The 14,120-nt window shown below is 38.2% G+C and overlaps 1 long non-coding RNA gene across 1 annotated transcript in view; it reads left to right on the top strand.

Annotated features, from left to right (window-relative positions):
• LOC147002962 (uncharacterized) overlaps positions 1 to 14,120 on the top strand; it is an 88,293-nt gene that overhangs the window by 24,473 nt on the left and 49,700 nt on the right. Inside the window, exon 5 of the long non-coding RNA XR_015048047.1 lies at positions 4,829 to 4,953. This is a non-coding gene — a long non-coding RNA (uncharacterized LOC147002962). The remainder of the gene's footprint in view (positions 1 to 4,828; positions 4,954 to 14,120) is intronic.

The following is a 14,120-nucleotide window of genomic DNA, read 5'->3' as shown; positions in this document are numbered from 1 at the left end:
ATGTCTTGAGGGAGCAGAAGGTGATTTGCTGATAATTATTATCTTCTAAACTCTATTAAAATTGCATTAGGTCCATTTTGTCCTCTGAAATTGGAGCTAGTACAAAGGTACACCATTTTCCTTCCTCCCTCCTTCCTTCCCTCCCTCCCTTCCTCCCTCCATTCCTTGCTTTCTTCTTGAGAAAGAGTCTTGACCTAACCCTGACTGTCCTATGATTCTCTGTGCAAACAAGGATGGTTTCAAACTCTGCCTCCCAAGTGCTGAGATTAAAGCTGTGCACTTCCATGTCTGCTTATCATTTGTAATTTAGAAAATGATTTTCTGCTACTAATTCTGGAACCTCAAAAATAATTCTAAGATCTTAGAAGTAAAGGGATAATAATCACAATTTTAGAACCAGGGGATTTAAGGCTAAACCATTTGTCTTACCTTCATTAACCTCATTAGCATGAAGGTGGTAGAAGATAGAGCTGGGGTCTTTGGCATTACTTTCAATTCAAGTTGCCTTTCCACTTCAGGAATGTGACCCATCAATGGTATATATCTTGACAGTTCTCTGTCTCTCCAGAGGAATTTAGAGGACAAGCATCATGTCATATCACTGTACAGTTGAAACTTACTTCATTGAATTCTTGGCAGCCTTACCCTTGTTAGTAGAAATAGATGTACTCCTCTCTACATGCTTCATGGCTGTCTGGGTCAAGTGTTCTACAATATGCCCCAGGCTTGTCCCACCTTTGGGTTATTACAACAGTGTTTTCATGAACCTCTATGTAATGGTTTGTATATGCTAGGCCCAGGAAGTATCAGCATTAGAAGGTGTGGCCATGTTGGAGTAGGTGTGGCCTTATTACCCTAACTGCTAGATATGTTTTCACATCTACAGGCTAAAGCAGAATATGAGGGTGTCATCCACATATTAAATAATGGGTTAGATGGCAACATCATTCTTTTCTGCTTTAGTGTGGTCACTTGGTCAGAAAGTATGTAATTCAAGCATTGTAACTCATTATCTGTAAGAGCAATGAAATTATCCATGCACACATCCATAATCTCTTTAGAATATGTCGTGTCTGAATTCAGTGCTGACAATGATATTCCTAGCAAATCACTAGAGCATGCCCTGTCAGTTAGTTGGCTTTTCAGATAAGAACAATTGGTTTTACCCAATTTCCTTTGCACACTTTTTGTCTGTTCTTCCTTGTGACTCATAGGATACGTTTACAAGTACCTTAGGGAAAGTTAACAATGTAATTCTGCCATGACCAGGATTGCTTTGTTGAAGATAACTGTCAAGGATTGGAAACAAATCTCTAGACTCTCTCAAACTCAGCTTTTAGAGTTTATTTCTAGTGATGAAAATCAGAAGCCAACTATATGTCCAAGAGTAGTAGATTGATTGCGCACATTTAGCCAGGTAGTATTGAAACATTATATGGATGTTAACATGCCATGAAGCTTATGATCATATCGAGAAACAGTTTTCTTTAAATTATTACATCTATTAACACATATTAACTGTACAGATTAATGTGTTTCACCGTGATATTTCCACATGTGTATATATCATTCACTCAGCATGGCTCCCCTTCCTTCTCTCTGTCAACTTTATTCTTTTTCAGTTCCTGCTTCCCAGATTCTAATTAACTTAAAGGGATAGAGACTTTTTAGATCTCTTTTTGGATCTTTTTAGATCCAATATGGTCTTAAGGAAAGCTAAGAAGCATACTTCTATTTGAGCACTGCTTCTATGTACTTAGACCATGAGTTTGTGAGTTATTTAATCCTTTTGAGGTTTCTTTTAATCTACTATTGAATGGATGGTGGAATACAAGCCTTACACTCTCCTAGTGTTCTTGGTTGCAAACTGCGAGCTGAACAGAAGAATTCCATTGGCAATGGAGAGAAGCTGGAAGGGCTTGCACTATGGAAGAATATACACAGTTCTCACTAGCAAGAAGTCCAGGACGAAAAACTTAGAAATTATCCCTGTCCTGCCTAAAAAGGCAGGACGAAGCAAACATGAGAATGCTCAAAGCTTCAGCATTGTAGCAGAACTCACCATAGGGGTTTCTGATGCTGGAAACATATATGTTTCCTGACCTGGACAGACTGATCTTATTATGAAAGGGTGAGGACAACCAGCAGATGAGATGCCCAAAGTATCTTACTCATCCCCAGAGAACTGTGACTTGGGGAAATGACTGGAAACTAAGGGCTATGCAAATACTGCTTTACTTACACGCATTTTAAAGGTAAATGTTGGAAACAGATGAAATACCTTGTAGCCCACTTAATTAGCTTGTGAGCCTTGGCAAAATTTAGGAGCTGTTTGGAATGGGATCTTTTGCCATGCTGTAGTGGAGGATGATGGAGACATGATTAGACATGGATTGAGGAGGAAACAATGCGTAGGAATAGAAACATTTAGATTGTTCATGATTCTTACGGGTGTCTTGTCTACTTACTCCTTGCTTTCTAGGGTGAGCAAGTAGCTAGGGAGAGATGATGTAAGCTAGGCTTTTAAAGCTATAGGTGCTCAGGCACTCAGGGGCTCTTGTTAGAGTCTTGATTCACTATTTCTGGGCTTGATCCTGAGACAGCATCGCTAAGAGGTTATTTGATGCTACTCTTGTACCTTGAACCACACATTGATTTCAGGCTATGGCTTGTTAAAAACCAGGGTTATAAGTTTCTGAATCAGTAAATGTGGTGGCTTGAATATGTTTGGCCCAGGGAGTGGCACTACTGGAAGGTGTGACCTTGTTGGAGTAGACGTGTATCACTGTGGGGGGAAGTTTTCAGACCCTCCTCCTAGCTGGCTGGGAGACAGTCAGTCTCCTCCTGGCTGCAGTCAGATCAAGATGCAAAATTCTCAGCTCCTTCTATTGCAGTGTCAGCCTGGACACTGCCAAACTCCCACGTTGATGATAATGGACTGAATCTCTGAACTTGTAAGCCAGCCCCAACTAAATGTTGTCCTTTATAAGAGTTGCCTTGGTCATGGTGTCACTTCACAGCAATGGAAACCCTAACTGAGACAGTAAACACAATATTTTTTTCCTAAGAATTCAAAATAATAGTATTGTACAGACCCATAAGAAACTACAGAATTAGAAACTGTAAGATCAGAACCACAGAGATAAGTCAGTAAAATGCCTACTCTGCAAACATGAAGATCAGAGTTAGATCCTGTTTTTTATGTATACACACACACACACACACACACACACACACAAAACAGGCATGGCAGCATATTCCTGTAACTTTTGCCTTGGGAGAGGAGATGGAGGGGGAGGAGAAGGCTCGTTGGCTGGCTAGCCTAGAGAATTCAATGAGTTTTAGATATAATGAGAGTCACTGTCTCAAATAAAAGGTGGAAAGTGATCAAGATAAATACTTGCTCTTGCTCTTGGACCTCCACTTGTAGAAGCACACACACTAAAATGTACAATTTACCAAAATACCATGTCCACTTAGCTTTACAGTCAATTTTATGTGTAAGCAGTTAGACATTTTCTCTATCTGACATAAAATTAATGACTTTTTTCTCTATGTACTTTATCTGCCTTCCATACTGCTGCAGATTTTACTTTCTGCTCTGACATGCTCACTCTTATTCCTGGTAGTGTCTCCTTACCAGTGTGTCCACCAACATATCTCTGATCTTCTTATGCGACTGTGTTTCTTTCTTCCTTCCTTTTTCCCCTAGATTTTATTTCACTATTTTGTGTGTATGAGTGTTTTACCTGCATATATGTTTGTATACCTCATGCATGCTTGGTGCCTAAGGAAGTGGTAAATCTCCATGTGGGTGCTGGGAATTAAACATGGGTCCTTTGCAAGAACAACAAGAGAAGTGTTCTTAACCATTGAGCCAACTCTCTACCCCCTCAAAATGTGTTTCACATTCCCTTTATGAATGGACTTGAGTCCTGGATTGTTCGGTATGCCTGAGCTTTGGAGTCTCATCTCATCTGTGGACATGAGAACACCTCTGTCCCTATGTGTCATGGTGCACACGTTGAGGTCATAGGATGCATTGTAGGCATTTGTTTTTTCTTTCAATCATGGATTCTGGGGATCAAATTAAGGAGTTCAGGCTTATTGGCAAGCACCTGTTACCTGGTGGGTTATCTTTGTGGCCCCTCAAACATCTTTCAAAGTGTAAGATGCTAAGCATATAACATTTTGCTGTTATGGAGTAGCTCTATAAATAGCACTAAAAAGATTTTTTAAATTCAGTATAATTAATATCCTAAATTACTTCTGTATTATTCAATTAATTAATATTATTTAGCCATGGCCTTTCCCTATTAGTAGAATGTCTTATAAGTGTCTACTGGAGGAGGTGACACGTAAGCCTTGCTCGAGGTCAGGTTGCGTGTTCTTGAAGCACAGGCTGCATTTTTATCCTCTTGCATGGTTCTGCTTGGAGACTGAGCACTTTTCTCAGGCTCTAGTTGCCTCTGAAGGCTGTGGGGTTTTTTCACCTCTGGGTTGTGCAAGCCCATTATGAAGTGTAGCACTTTCTGTTTATGCCTCATTATGGCAATAGTTTCCCATTGGTGTTTTGGTTTGGCCAGAGAAACAAGTCTATGACTGTGTATGGACATTGCCTCCTGTTTGCACACCACTTCATCCCTTTGGGCTGGGAAGGCAGCAGTTCAATGAAGCTTGTCTCATCTGAGCCTTTCCTTGCTAGAGCATTGTGTGTGTGTGTGTGTGTGTGTGTGTGTGTGTGTTTTGTCACTGTTGTTGTTTTTCTATAGTAAATTTCTTGGAAGAGAAATAAAACTAACCTTTTATTTATTTATCTTTTACAAAGTTGGCCTTTTAAACAGGTGAGGACCTACCTCTACAGAAAAGTGGTTCAGCTGCTTGGACATGGTGGCACACCCCTCTACTGCTGGCACCCTGGAGGAGTACACAGCAGTTCCTGGCACTTAGTAGGTATGAAATCAAGAAACCCTGTCTCTAAACAAACAAATAAGCAAAAGCAAAGGTCAGTGCCCTGAGTTTACATATAAGCTTTTTATATTTATTTTATGTATGTGAGTGTTTTGCCTGTATGTAGGTATGTGCACTACATATGTGCTGTGTCTAGAAAGACTAGAGAAGACTGTTAAATGCCCTGGAACAGGAGTTATAGATGGCTGTGAATTACCATGTGGGTTCAATCAGAGATATGTTCTCCGCAAAGCACTGAGTGCTCTTAACCACTGAACCATCCAGACAATTAAATATAAACTCTTAAGAATGCAGATTAGTAGATGCTGGAGTATGATGAAGCAGAGTTAGATGTGGAGAGGCCAATTGAAACACACTGACTTAAGCCCATGGGACTGGAAAAAAGGGGCTGAGGTTATACTGGGTTCCTTGCCTTCTCTGGGATGTCCTCAGCTAGTTATCTCACCTGAGAGATGCTCTCTTCCCTACTGCTAAGGGACTCATGGAGTAAGCTTGCTAGAATCTATACTTGGCAGGAAAAAGAGATCGTTGTTTTTAGGTCCAAAGTACAACAGATGTCTAAAACAGTTCCTGGCACTTAGTAGGTACTTCTTTTGTATTTGTTGAGTGAATAGCTTCCTTCCAGAATGACTGACATGCCCAAGCCTTTTTCTAAAGCTTTGCACTGTTTCTCTGAATGTTTCTTGGAAGGTATGGTTTCATTGGGATGTTTCCATTGTTCTTTAGCATTAATAGTTAATGGACCCTGCCAGGAAAACAACCCAAACATTAACAACAGAAATCTAGTACCATGTTTAAACATCTCCAGTCTGTGGATGGTTACATATAAAATACTAGTTTGAATTGAAGCACATGCAACCATTTGAAGCTTCAGCCAAGTTTAGACTTTCTCTAAATTGTTTGCAAAACAACATAGCTTATGAATATACCATATCCATTGAAAAGAATAATTCCAAAGATTACCTCCACTTTCCTCCCATATATACCAAATAACGCCAACAATCCAAATTTACTGTGATTATTTTCATTTGAGTACGTGTGTGTGTGTGTGTGTGTGTGTGTGCATCACAGTGAGGTTTTTGAGGTCAAAGGACAACTTTGCAGGAATTGGGTTCTCTCCTTCCACTTTGTGAGTCCTGGGGATTGAACTCTGGTCTTCAGGCTTGCGGGCAGATATGTGTACCACCTGAGTCTCCTTGCCCATCCTATAATAGGTTTTGACAGACTTCATGTGTTGTGTGCCATGCTAATGAAGTTAGTAGGAAGTAATGTACTGACTTCTGAGGACAGAGGCCAGGAACTGTGTCGTTTGGCTTTGTTAACTAGAAAAGAAAAATATACTACTGGATTTGTAGTTTTTATTACATTCAAGAAATGAATTCTCATAAATAAAATTGCTTAGACCAGCTTCTAATCAGAAAGTTGAAATTATCTATGGCAATGTAACCACTAAAACCTTGTATATTATGAAAGCATTTCAATAATTAATGCATGCTTCATCTAGAGTAATTGACAGTGAGGTCATAAATGTAATGGGCCATCTGTATTTGATTTGTACATGAGAATCCTTAAAGGGACAGGCAGGTAACACTTTATTATTTCAGACAAGCAAGATTTCTTCCAACTTCTTTAAGTACCAGAGACATTTATTAGATTTCTTTGGAAGGCCTATTCATGTTTTTATACAGTTTCCATTCTTCTTGCTGCCTCTCATTCTTATGCCATAATTCCCTTTAGAGTTTGATATCTATAAATATATGTATACATAAATAAACTAAAATTATAAAAATGAATATATATATTCAGTATACAGTAAACAGTGTATGTATACACATACATACAAACAGTACACATACATACATATATTTATATGTGTAGCACACATATACACACATATATTTATATGTATATACATGTGTATGTGTATATACATGTACACGTGTATATGTATATATACATTGTTTATGTATATTTGTATACAACACTGCTTACTGTATACTAAATATATACTCATTTCTATGTTTTTAGTTATTTTAAATATACATATACATGTACATATATATTATATATACATATGTATCAAACTCCAAAAGCATATATAAGTATATATATAAACATGTATATATGCATGCATATTATATTTGTGTATATGTATGTATATCTGTGTATACATGTATATATCTATGTATCTATATATCTAGGTGTATATATATGTATACATGTATATATGTTGTAATGGCTACTCCTGATTGTCAAGTTGACTACATCTGGAAGGAACTACAATCCAGAAATGGAGGGCACACCTGTGATCCAGATCTTGAGGTTGGAAGATACAAGCTTCTGACCTGGATCTTGACATGGAGATATTGAGACATAGTTGCTAGGAAAAGCTTAGGCCCAGGCAAGGTAGTACACTCCTTTACTCCCAGGAGCCTGAAGCAAGCAGATCTCTGAGTTCAAGGTCAGCCTGGGACAAAGCAAGTTCCAGATCTGGGTGTTGTGATATATACCTTTAATCTGAGCCACACCTTCTGCTGGAGGCCTACATAAGGACCTTGGAAGAAGGAAGACTCACTCTTTACTTGCCAGCATATCTGTTGGAACCTATCGCTCCAGGATTCTAGCTTATCTGGAAGACCAGGTGAAACAACTTGCCGTGTGGACTGATCAACTACTAGACTTCTGGACTTCTCATTCACAGATGCCCATTGTTGGGTTAGTTGGAATACAGGCTGTAACTCATTACAATAAATTCCCTTAATATATAGAGACATTCCATAAGTTCTGTGACTCTAGAGAACCCTAACTAATACATTTGTGTGTGTATATATATATATATATATATATATATATATATATATATACACTGTTTTTAGTCTGACTATATGATGACTTCTGACATCCTAAGCATTTCAATGATATCTTGGAAGCCACCTATCTACTGTCAGTATGTTAGAAGTTCTTCCCAGTGAGATGATTTATTCATTTTCCTCAGTCACACCCCTTTAAGTATTTAATATAACATAAACACTTAAAGTATTCTTGCAGGTTTTGCTGCTCTGTGAGTCAATCTACCTTGCTTATATTTGTTAACAAGAATAATAGCACTCGGGTCTTAATGAGAATTTTGTAATTGCACCTATTTTGGTATGAAATAAAATATTCATATTTCTGGATATAACATGGTCATGAGAAACACTAAAGGATACACAAGACTTTCTGGGCAATAAAACCTAATGGGCATTGCATAGTTGTCTAGAATCTAGTTCTTACTTCGGACTCAAAAGCTTATCTACAAACAACCTTCATCCAGATTGCACTGACCATTTATCATTGGCTGGGATACAAAAAAACCAACAAGGTCTCTGTCTGTCTGGATCTTGTATTTAATAAGTAAGATGTGTATGTGTATATGGCATATGTATATGATATATGTATATGTATAAGGCATCATATACATAGCATAAATCTTACAAATATAAAACTGTATGGTTACATAGGGATCCCACATAACCTCCTTCCCTACCTCTATTGCCTCTCTTTCCTGTCAAGGCAAGGACCTAAATTAGCCATGCTGATTCTTTTTCTCTTTCCTCTTCTGCCCAGCCATCCACAAGTTCTGCAATGCTAGCTGCCTAGTTCTGCTTTTCTGTCTCCCTCTCTATGGTCATAGCCTTTTTCCTAGTAATTTGAGGGAGGAAGACTGGTACATTGAGACAGCATCTAGTATCATTTGTTTATTAGATATATTCTCCATACTGCTGTCAGAATGAGGTCTTAATCAATAAAATGCTACTAAAATGATATAATTTCTTTGTAAACACTCTTCCTGTGACATTTTGATAATTGTCTTGCCTGCAAAACTTCTAACACAGCATATATAAGGAAAACCTTTGTTAGCATGGGCTGAGCCTGGCTTTACAATGGCAAATTATTGCCATATACCTCACTCTATAGTTACAAGAACGTAAGAATGGCATCCTGTACTCTACATGCTAGTAACCAGCATTTTCTACTTTACATATTGTTAAGCGTATCTTTAATACAAGACCTATTTAGATTTATGTGCTTGAGTACAAAACAACTGTTTGTCAAGAAGGCATGTTGCATGCTAAAAGAGAATAACAATATATAAGCTATATAAATATTTTAAGTGTTGGGTGATGGGCCTTTTGCAAACAAGTCAGTTCAGTGTTTATGAAAGATGGATAAAAGATTTTTGGATGGAGAGGTACATATTTTAATAGGTTGGGTATACGGAATAGAGCTCGGCTTTGGAGATGAGTGAATAGATATTCAAGGACAGCTTTTTGGTTGGGACTGGTCCTGATTTCCCAGGCCTAAGATAATGGCATTGTGGGGATGTCCAGTAACATCCTTGGAACATTGTGTGCTTAAGTAGAGTTGGAACCCATGCTGGAAGATACAGTGACACAGAGCAGAAGGAGGGTAACAGAGCCATTTGGAAGGACAAGAATGTTAGGCATGTTAACAAACAAACAAACCTGTGCTGAGAAGTGGGAGAAGACTTCTTGATGGAACAAGAGAAAAATCGCCTCAGAATGGTACATTACAAGAGAACACATAAAGAGGAAGATGACAATGAAGATGGTGGCAGTAACCCCTGACACACAGCATTTACAAGAATACTGGGAGGCACCAGATCACAGATGCACAGAATTGACAATAGGGCAAATAAGAACCTCAAAACATTTTCCTATATTAGTTAACCATTTAGTCTTTCTTATGCTCTATCTGACCTACCTCTTATGGGTATACTTAAAATTGTATTTTATACATATCGGCTAATAAAAATCCCCTTTTACTACTAATAAAATAGCAACAATATAAAACCAAAACCCCAATTAATAATAAAAACTCTAGAGATGCCAACAGCTTCCCTGAAGCCTCACAGCTTGTCGGTGACAGAAGTGGGATTAGAGCATGGTTATCTAGAATTCACAGGCTCCTTGAGAGATCTATTGTCAAGAGGGAAATGGATGGAACTATGGTTTCTTCTGTCAAGATTCTACCTGCAAAGCCATGTCATGGAGTTGACAAATGACTCTCAAAGCAGAAAAGTTTCAACAAAGGACACTAGAACACCAGCTAGGGTCTCTGTTACTGCCTGATTCAGATTGTTCCTACACATACATGTTCCCTTTTTAACTCTCTCTGCTGTGACTGGATGGGAAAATTAATTTCCAAAGAGGTTTGGTGTAATAGTATTTAGCAAAAGAAAAGCAATTAAAAGCCCAGCCTGTAGACATGGGTTATTGTAGAAGGCTTTAAAACATCTTTGATACCCAGAGTCTTTAAGGCCACTGGATTAAGATTCAGGGTTGAGGTTCTCCTTCCTTGTCCTTCTCCTGTTTGCTCCTCTTTTCTTTCTTATGCTCTGAATATGCTTTAGATATTTATAATACCAATAATGCTTGTGACTACAGGAAAATAATTAAAGGTGCTCAACATAAAGTGATAATATTTGAGGAGATGGGAATGGTAATTACCTTGATTTAATCATCACACATTTTTAATTTATTGAATTATAACACTATGCCCTAAAAATAAATACAAATAACTTGGCAACAAAAAAGTAATTAAGAAATAATGTTGCTAGCTCATAGTTATGAGTTCTTATTTTGTGTCAGGTACGTTGGTGTGTTATCTCATTTGAAACTGTTGGCTATTTTATGAAGATAAAAAAAAGTTTTAAAACATAAGTTATCAATGAAGAAAAGGAGAGTTGAAGAAAAGAATCATTTAATTAGTGAGTGGGAAAACTAGAGTAAGGTTTCAGACCCATCTTGATTAGATTCAGTGTCACATTTTGGCGTCTTATCTCTGTCTCTATTTGGCATTTGGTGAACTTAACTCCTCTAATTCTTGAAAGCTAAGTGGGTTGTACATGCATTTCCCTGAATTAGATACTTGGAGGAGAATTGCAAAAATGAATTCCAGCCGTTTGTAATGTGATTTTTTTTTCAGCCACGGAGATGATGTCATGTATAAATTAAGATTATGGGATTTGTTGTTGCCAAGGCTCATACCTGGTAAATGAATAGCTACGATGCTCCGGACCATATGTGATAGACACAAAGGAGAAAGCAGAATCATAGTTACCAAGGGAAGAGTGAATGTGATGGTGAGGTAGGTCCTGGATGTTAAAGGAGAGCTGAAGGACCAAAGACAGAGGAAATGAAACTTATCTCGAGGCCTTGTTGGAAGAACTTTCATGTTTTTAGCATAATGTGGTCCTTGTAAGGACCATCTGCTTCTCCAAACTTCAGTTGCCCTGGAAGAGGCAGCTAGAAACCCGATGAGGTTCTGCTTCTGGTAGGTGAGGTTCCCTGTCTGCTATCCCAGCGCTTCAGCCTATAGTGATGGGGCACATCCTTCTATGCGTTCTAATTCTTTGAAGTCTTCGTCCTATGCCTCAAATCGAACAGTGGACTCTCAAGGGAGACTTCAGGAGATACTACAACTCCTTTAATATGACTCAGGCACCGAAGGCTGTGACATTGAGGTAGTACCCACGGTGGGGGGGGGGGAGAGAGAGAGAGAGAGAGAGAGAGAGAGAGAAGAAGAAGAAGAAGAAGAAGAAGAAGAAGAAGAAGAAGAAGAAGAAGAAGAAGAAGAAGAAGAAGTAGTGAATGAGACACCAATAGGCATTCTCAATGTTGTATCATTAAAACACACTGAAGATCTTTGAGTCCTGAAATACAAATTTCTGAATGACTATATCCACCAGAAGAATCAAAAGGAAAGCTGTAACTCACAGTGGCAAATGATTTAGATTTCTGGAAGAAGAAATAGATGGAAGGACAATACACTACAGCCACCAAGACACAGGAGGGTAATTTAAGTGATTAAGAGCACAGATTTGGGAAGTTTAACATGCCCAGAGAAAAAAGGAGAAACAGCTGAAGCAATCACCAAAGCCCCAGTGAAAGAGATCTCTGAACTGTAGAGATGGTAGTTTTCCTGGTAAATAGAGTTGAACCTGAGACAGGATTAAGGTTTACAAATCTAATGACACTAAGTGAAGACACACAGCCAGCCATGCTCAGGAAGCTCCTGGACGTTCAGCAAAGATGACACTGGATTTGCTGCAGGGTCTCCTCTCTCAATTGCTACACCATCTTCCCTAGCTATCATCATCCGTGTTCAACGATAGTCACTGATGAGTGGTTGCTGAGGACTAGACGTCTCAGTATTTCAAACCCAGATGCCACAAAACCAACTGTGGCAACAGGGAATGCTGCTCCTCAGCCTTGCTCATCCCTCTGCATGGTTTTGCTTGCTCATCTCAATCCTAAGAGCACCACTCAGTGAAGTCAAATTCTTGTCGCAGGAGAACAAGGAAACCTGGCCTACAGTTCTAAATATAAAATTCCCAGAATCCCTAAACCAAACCAAAGCCCAAAATGTCCCCTAAAACCTCTACACTCCCAAACCAGTAGTGTTTTCTGCTGGAGATACAGGATTTGTGACTAGGGAAGGGATGTTAATATAGGCATTACGCTTAGGTGTAACTTCGCAATCTGAAAGGCAGTAAAACTGCACACAATGAAAGCTAAAGGTAGTAAAATAAAAAGTCACGTGAGAAACGTTTTGACTATAAAGAAATGTAAATAACTAAAACTTTTATTCATTTCAAAGGAATATGATTTGGAAAAGGTGAGAACTAATAGTGTCTGCTACTTGTACTGTCATTCTGACCGAAACATCCAAAGACATCTTCATGAGTGCTAAATAAAAGAAGATCAACAGGAATGGAAACCACGAACCACAATGAGAGCTCAGAGTTCTAGAGCAAGGGTATATTACTGGACACAAGGCTGCTTTGCTGGAATTAAAGGTTGTGAGACCTTTAGGGACATAGGGGCATGGAAGCAGGATAAAGTCATTTGTTAATTATTATTCTAAGGGGAGTGAAGATTAACTTTAATAGTTAATGGAGAGGGAACAACCCAAAATGATTCTTCTGTCCAATTGCCAGACAGAATCAAAGAATAACAAAATAACCAACCAACCAGTAAAAACAACAATATAAAACTATAGAAGGAGTAGAAATGAGATTATAAGTTGGAGAAATGAAATAAATAGTCATTATATGTAATGTGAACAGATGTAATAACGTAAGAAATGTCAGATTGGGTTAAAAACAGAATTTAGCTATGTGCACTAGATTCACAGCTGTGACAGGATGAAATGTGAGGATGAAGCATTGGGGAAAGGTTTCCTCCATGATTGGATTGTACCTGATAACAAAAGTGAAGCAAGAAACCTTCAAATTCAAATGAATCTGGACACAGACTCTAATTCTTTCAAAATGTCTACCAAAGATATGCACTATGGTAAAAGAAATAACTCACTAGGGATGTTCGGTAGTCACAGAATATTGAATAATTTGGCAGCCCAATAAGAAAAGTTGCATAGCAAGAACTATAATAACTGACTATAGTTCTGTTGGGACTATTTCATCAACCATTTTCTGAACTGGATAGACTGAGCAAACCTTTGTAAACATGGACATACTGAATTTGAGCACAATGGTCAGTCGTCTGGACTGCCCATAAGACAAAATCGCATACAAGTGTGTATAGACATCACTACACAGAGAATTAAGATTCTTACCTTGTTTCATGAAGCATTTGTAGAAGTTAATAGGTATTTTGACATGCATAAAAACCTAAATAAATTGAAGAGTAGAGCTTTTATAGGCTGCTTTTCTGATCATGCTCCAGTAAAACTAGAGATGGATATAAAAATCTGACAAATATTTCATAAAGTTAAGAAGTATGCTTTTAAACAATCCTTGGATCAAAGAAGAAAATTAAAGTTATAAATTAGTGTCTGGGGAACTAGCTTAGAGGTTAAGAGCACTGGCTGCTCTTTCTTGCAGAAGACTTGTGTTTGGTTCCCATCATCCAGAGCCACCAGCCCTCTGTAGCTCCAGTTCCAGGTAATCTGATGACTTAGGCTCCATAGGGCCTGGGAAAAGTAACACCCCACCCCAGACACAAACATATACACACAATTAATTTAAAAATAAAATAATATTTTTAAATGTACAAATGCAAATTAAAAGGTAACTAGATAAAGCAGGAATGTGGAGGAAGAAATTAATAAAGACAAAAGTAAAG

The sequence above is a fragment of the Mus caroli genome, unplaced genomic scaffold (genome assembly GCF_978045245.1).
Source record: "Mus caroli unplaced genomic scaffold, Mus_caroli_1 scaffold_8, whole genome shotgun sequence".
NCBI classification, from domain to species: Eukaryota; Metazoa; Chordata; class Mammalia; order Rodentia; family Muridae; genus Mus; species Mus caroli.
This window is presented reverse-complemented; position numbering and strand designations above follow the sequence as displayed.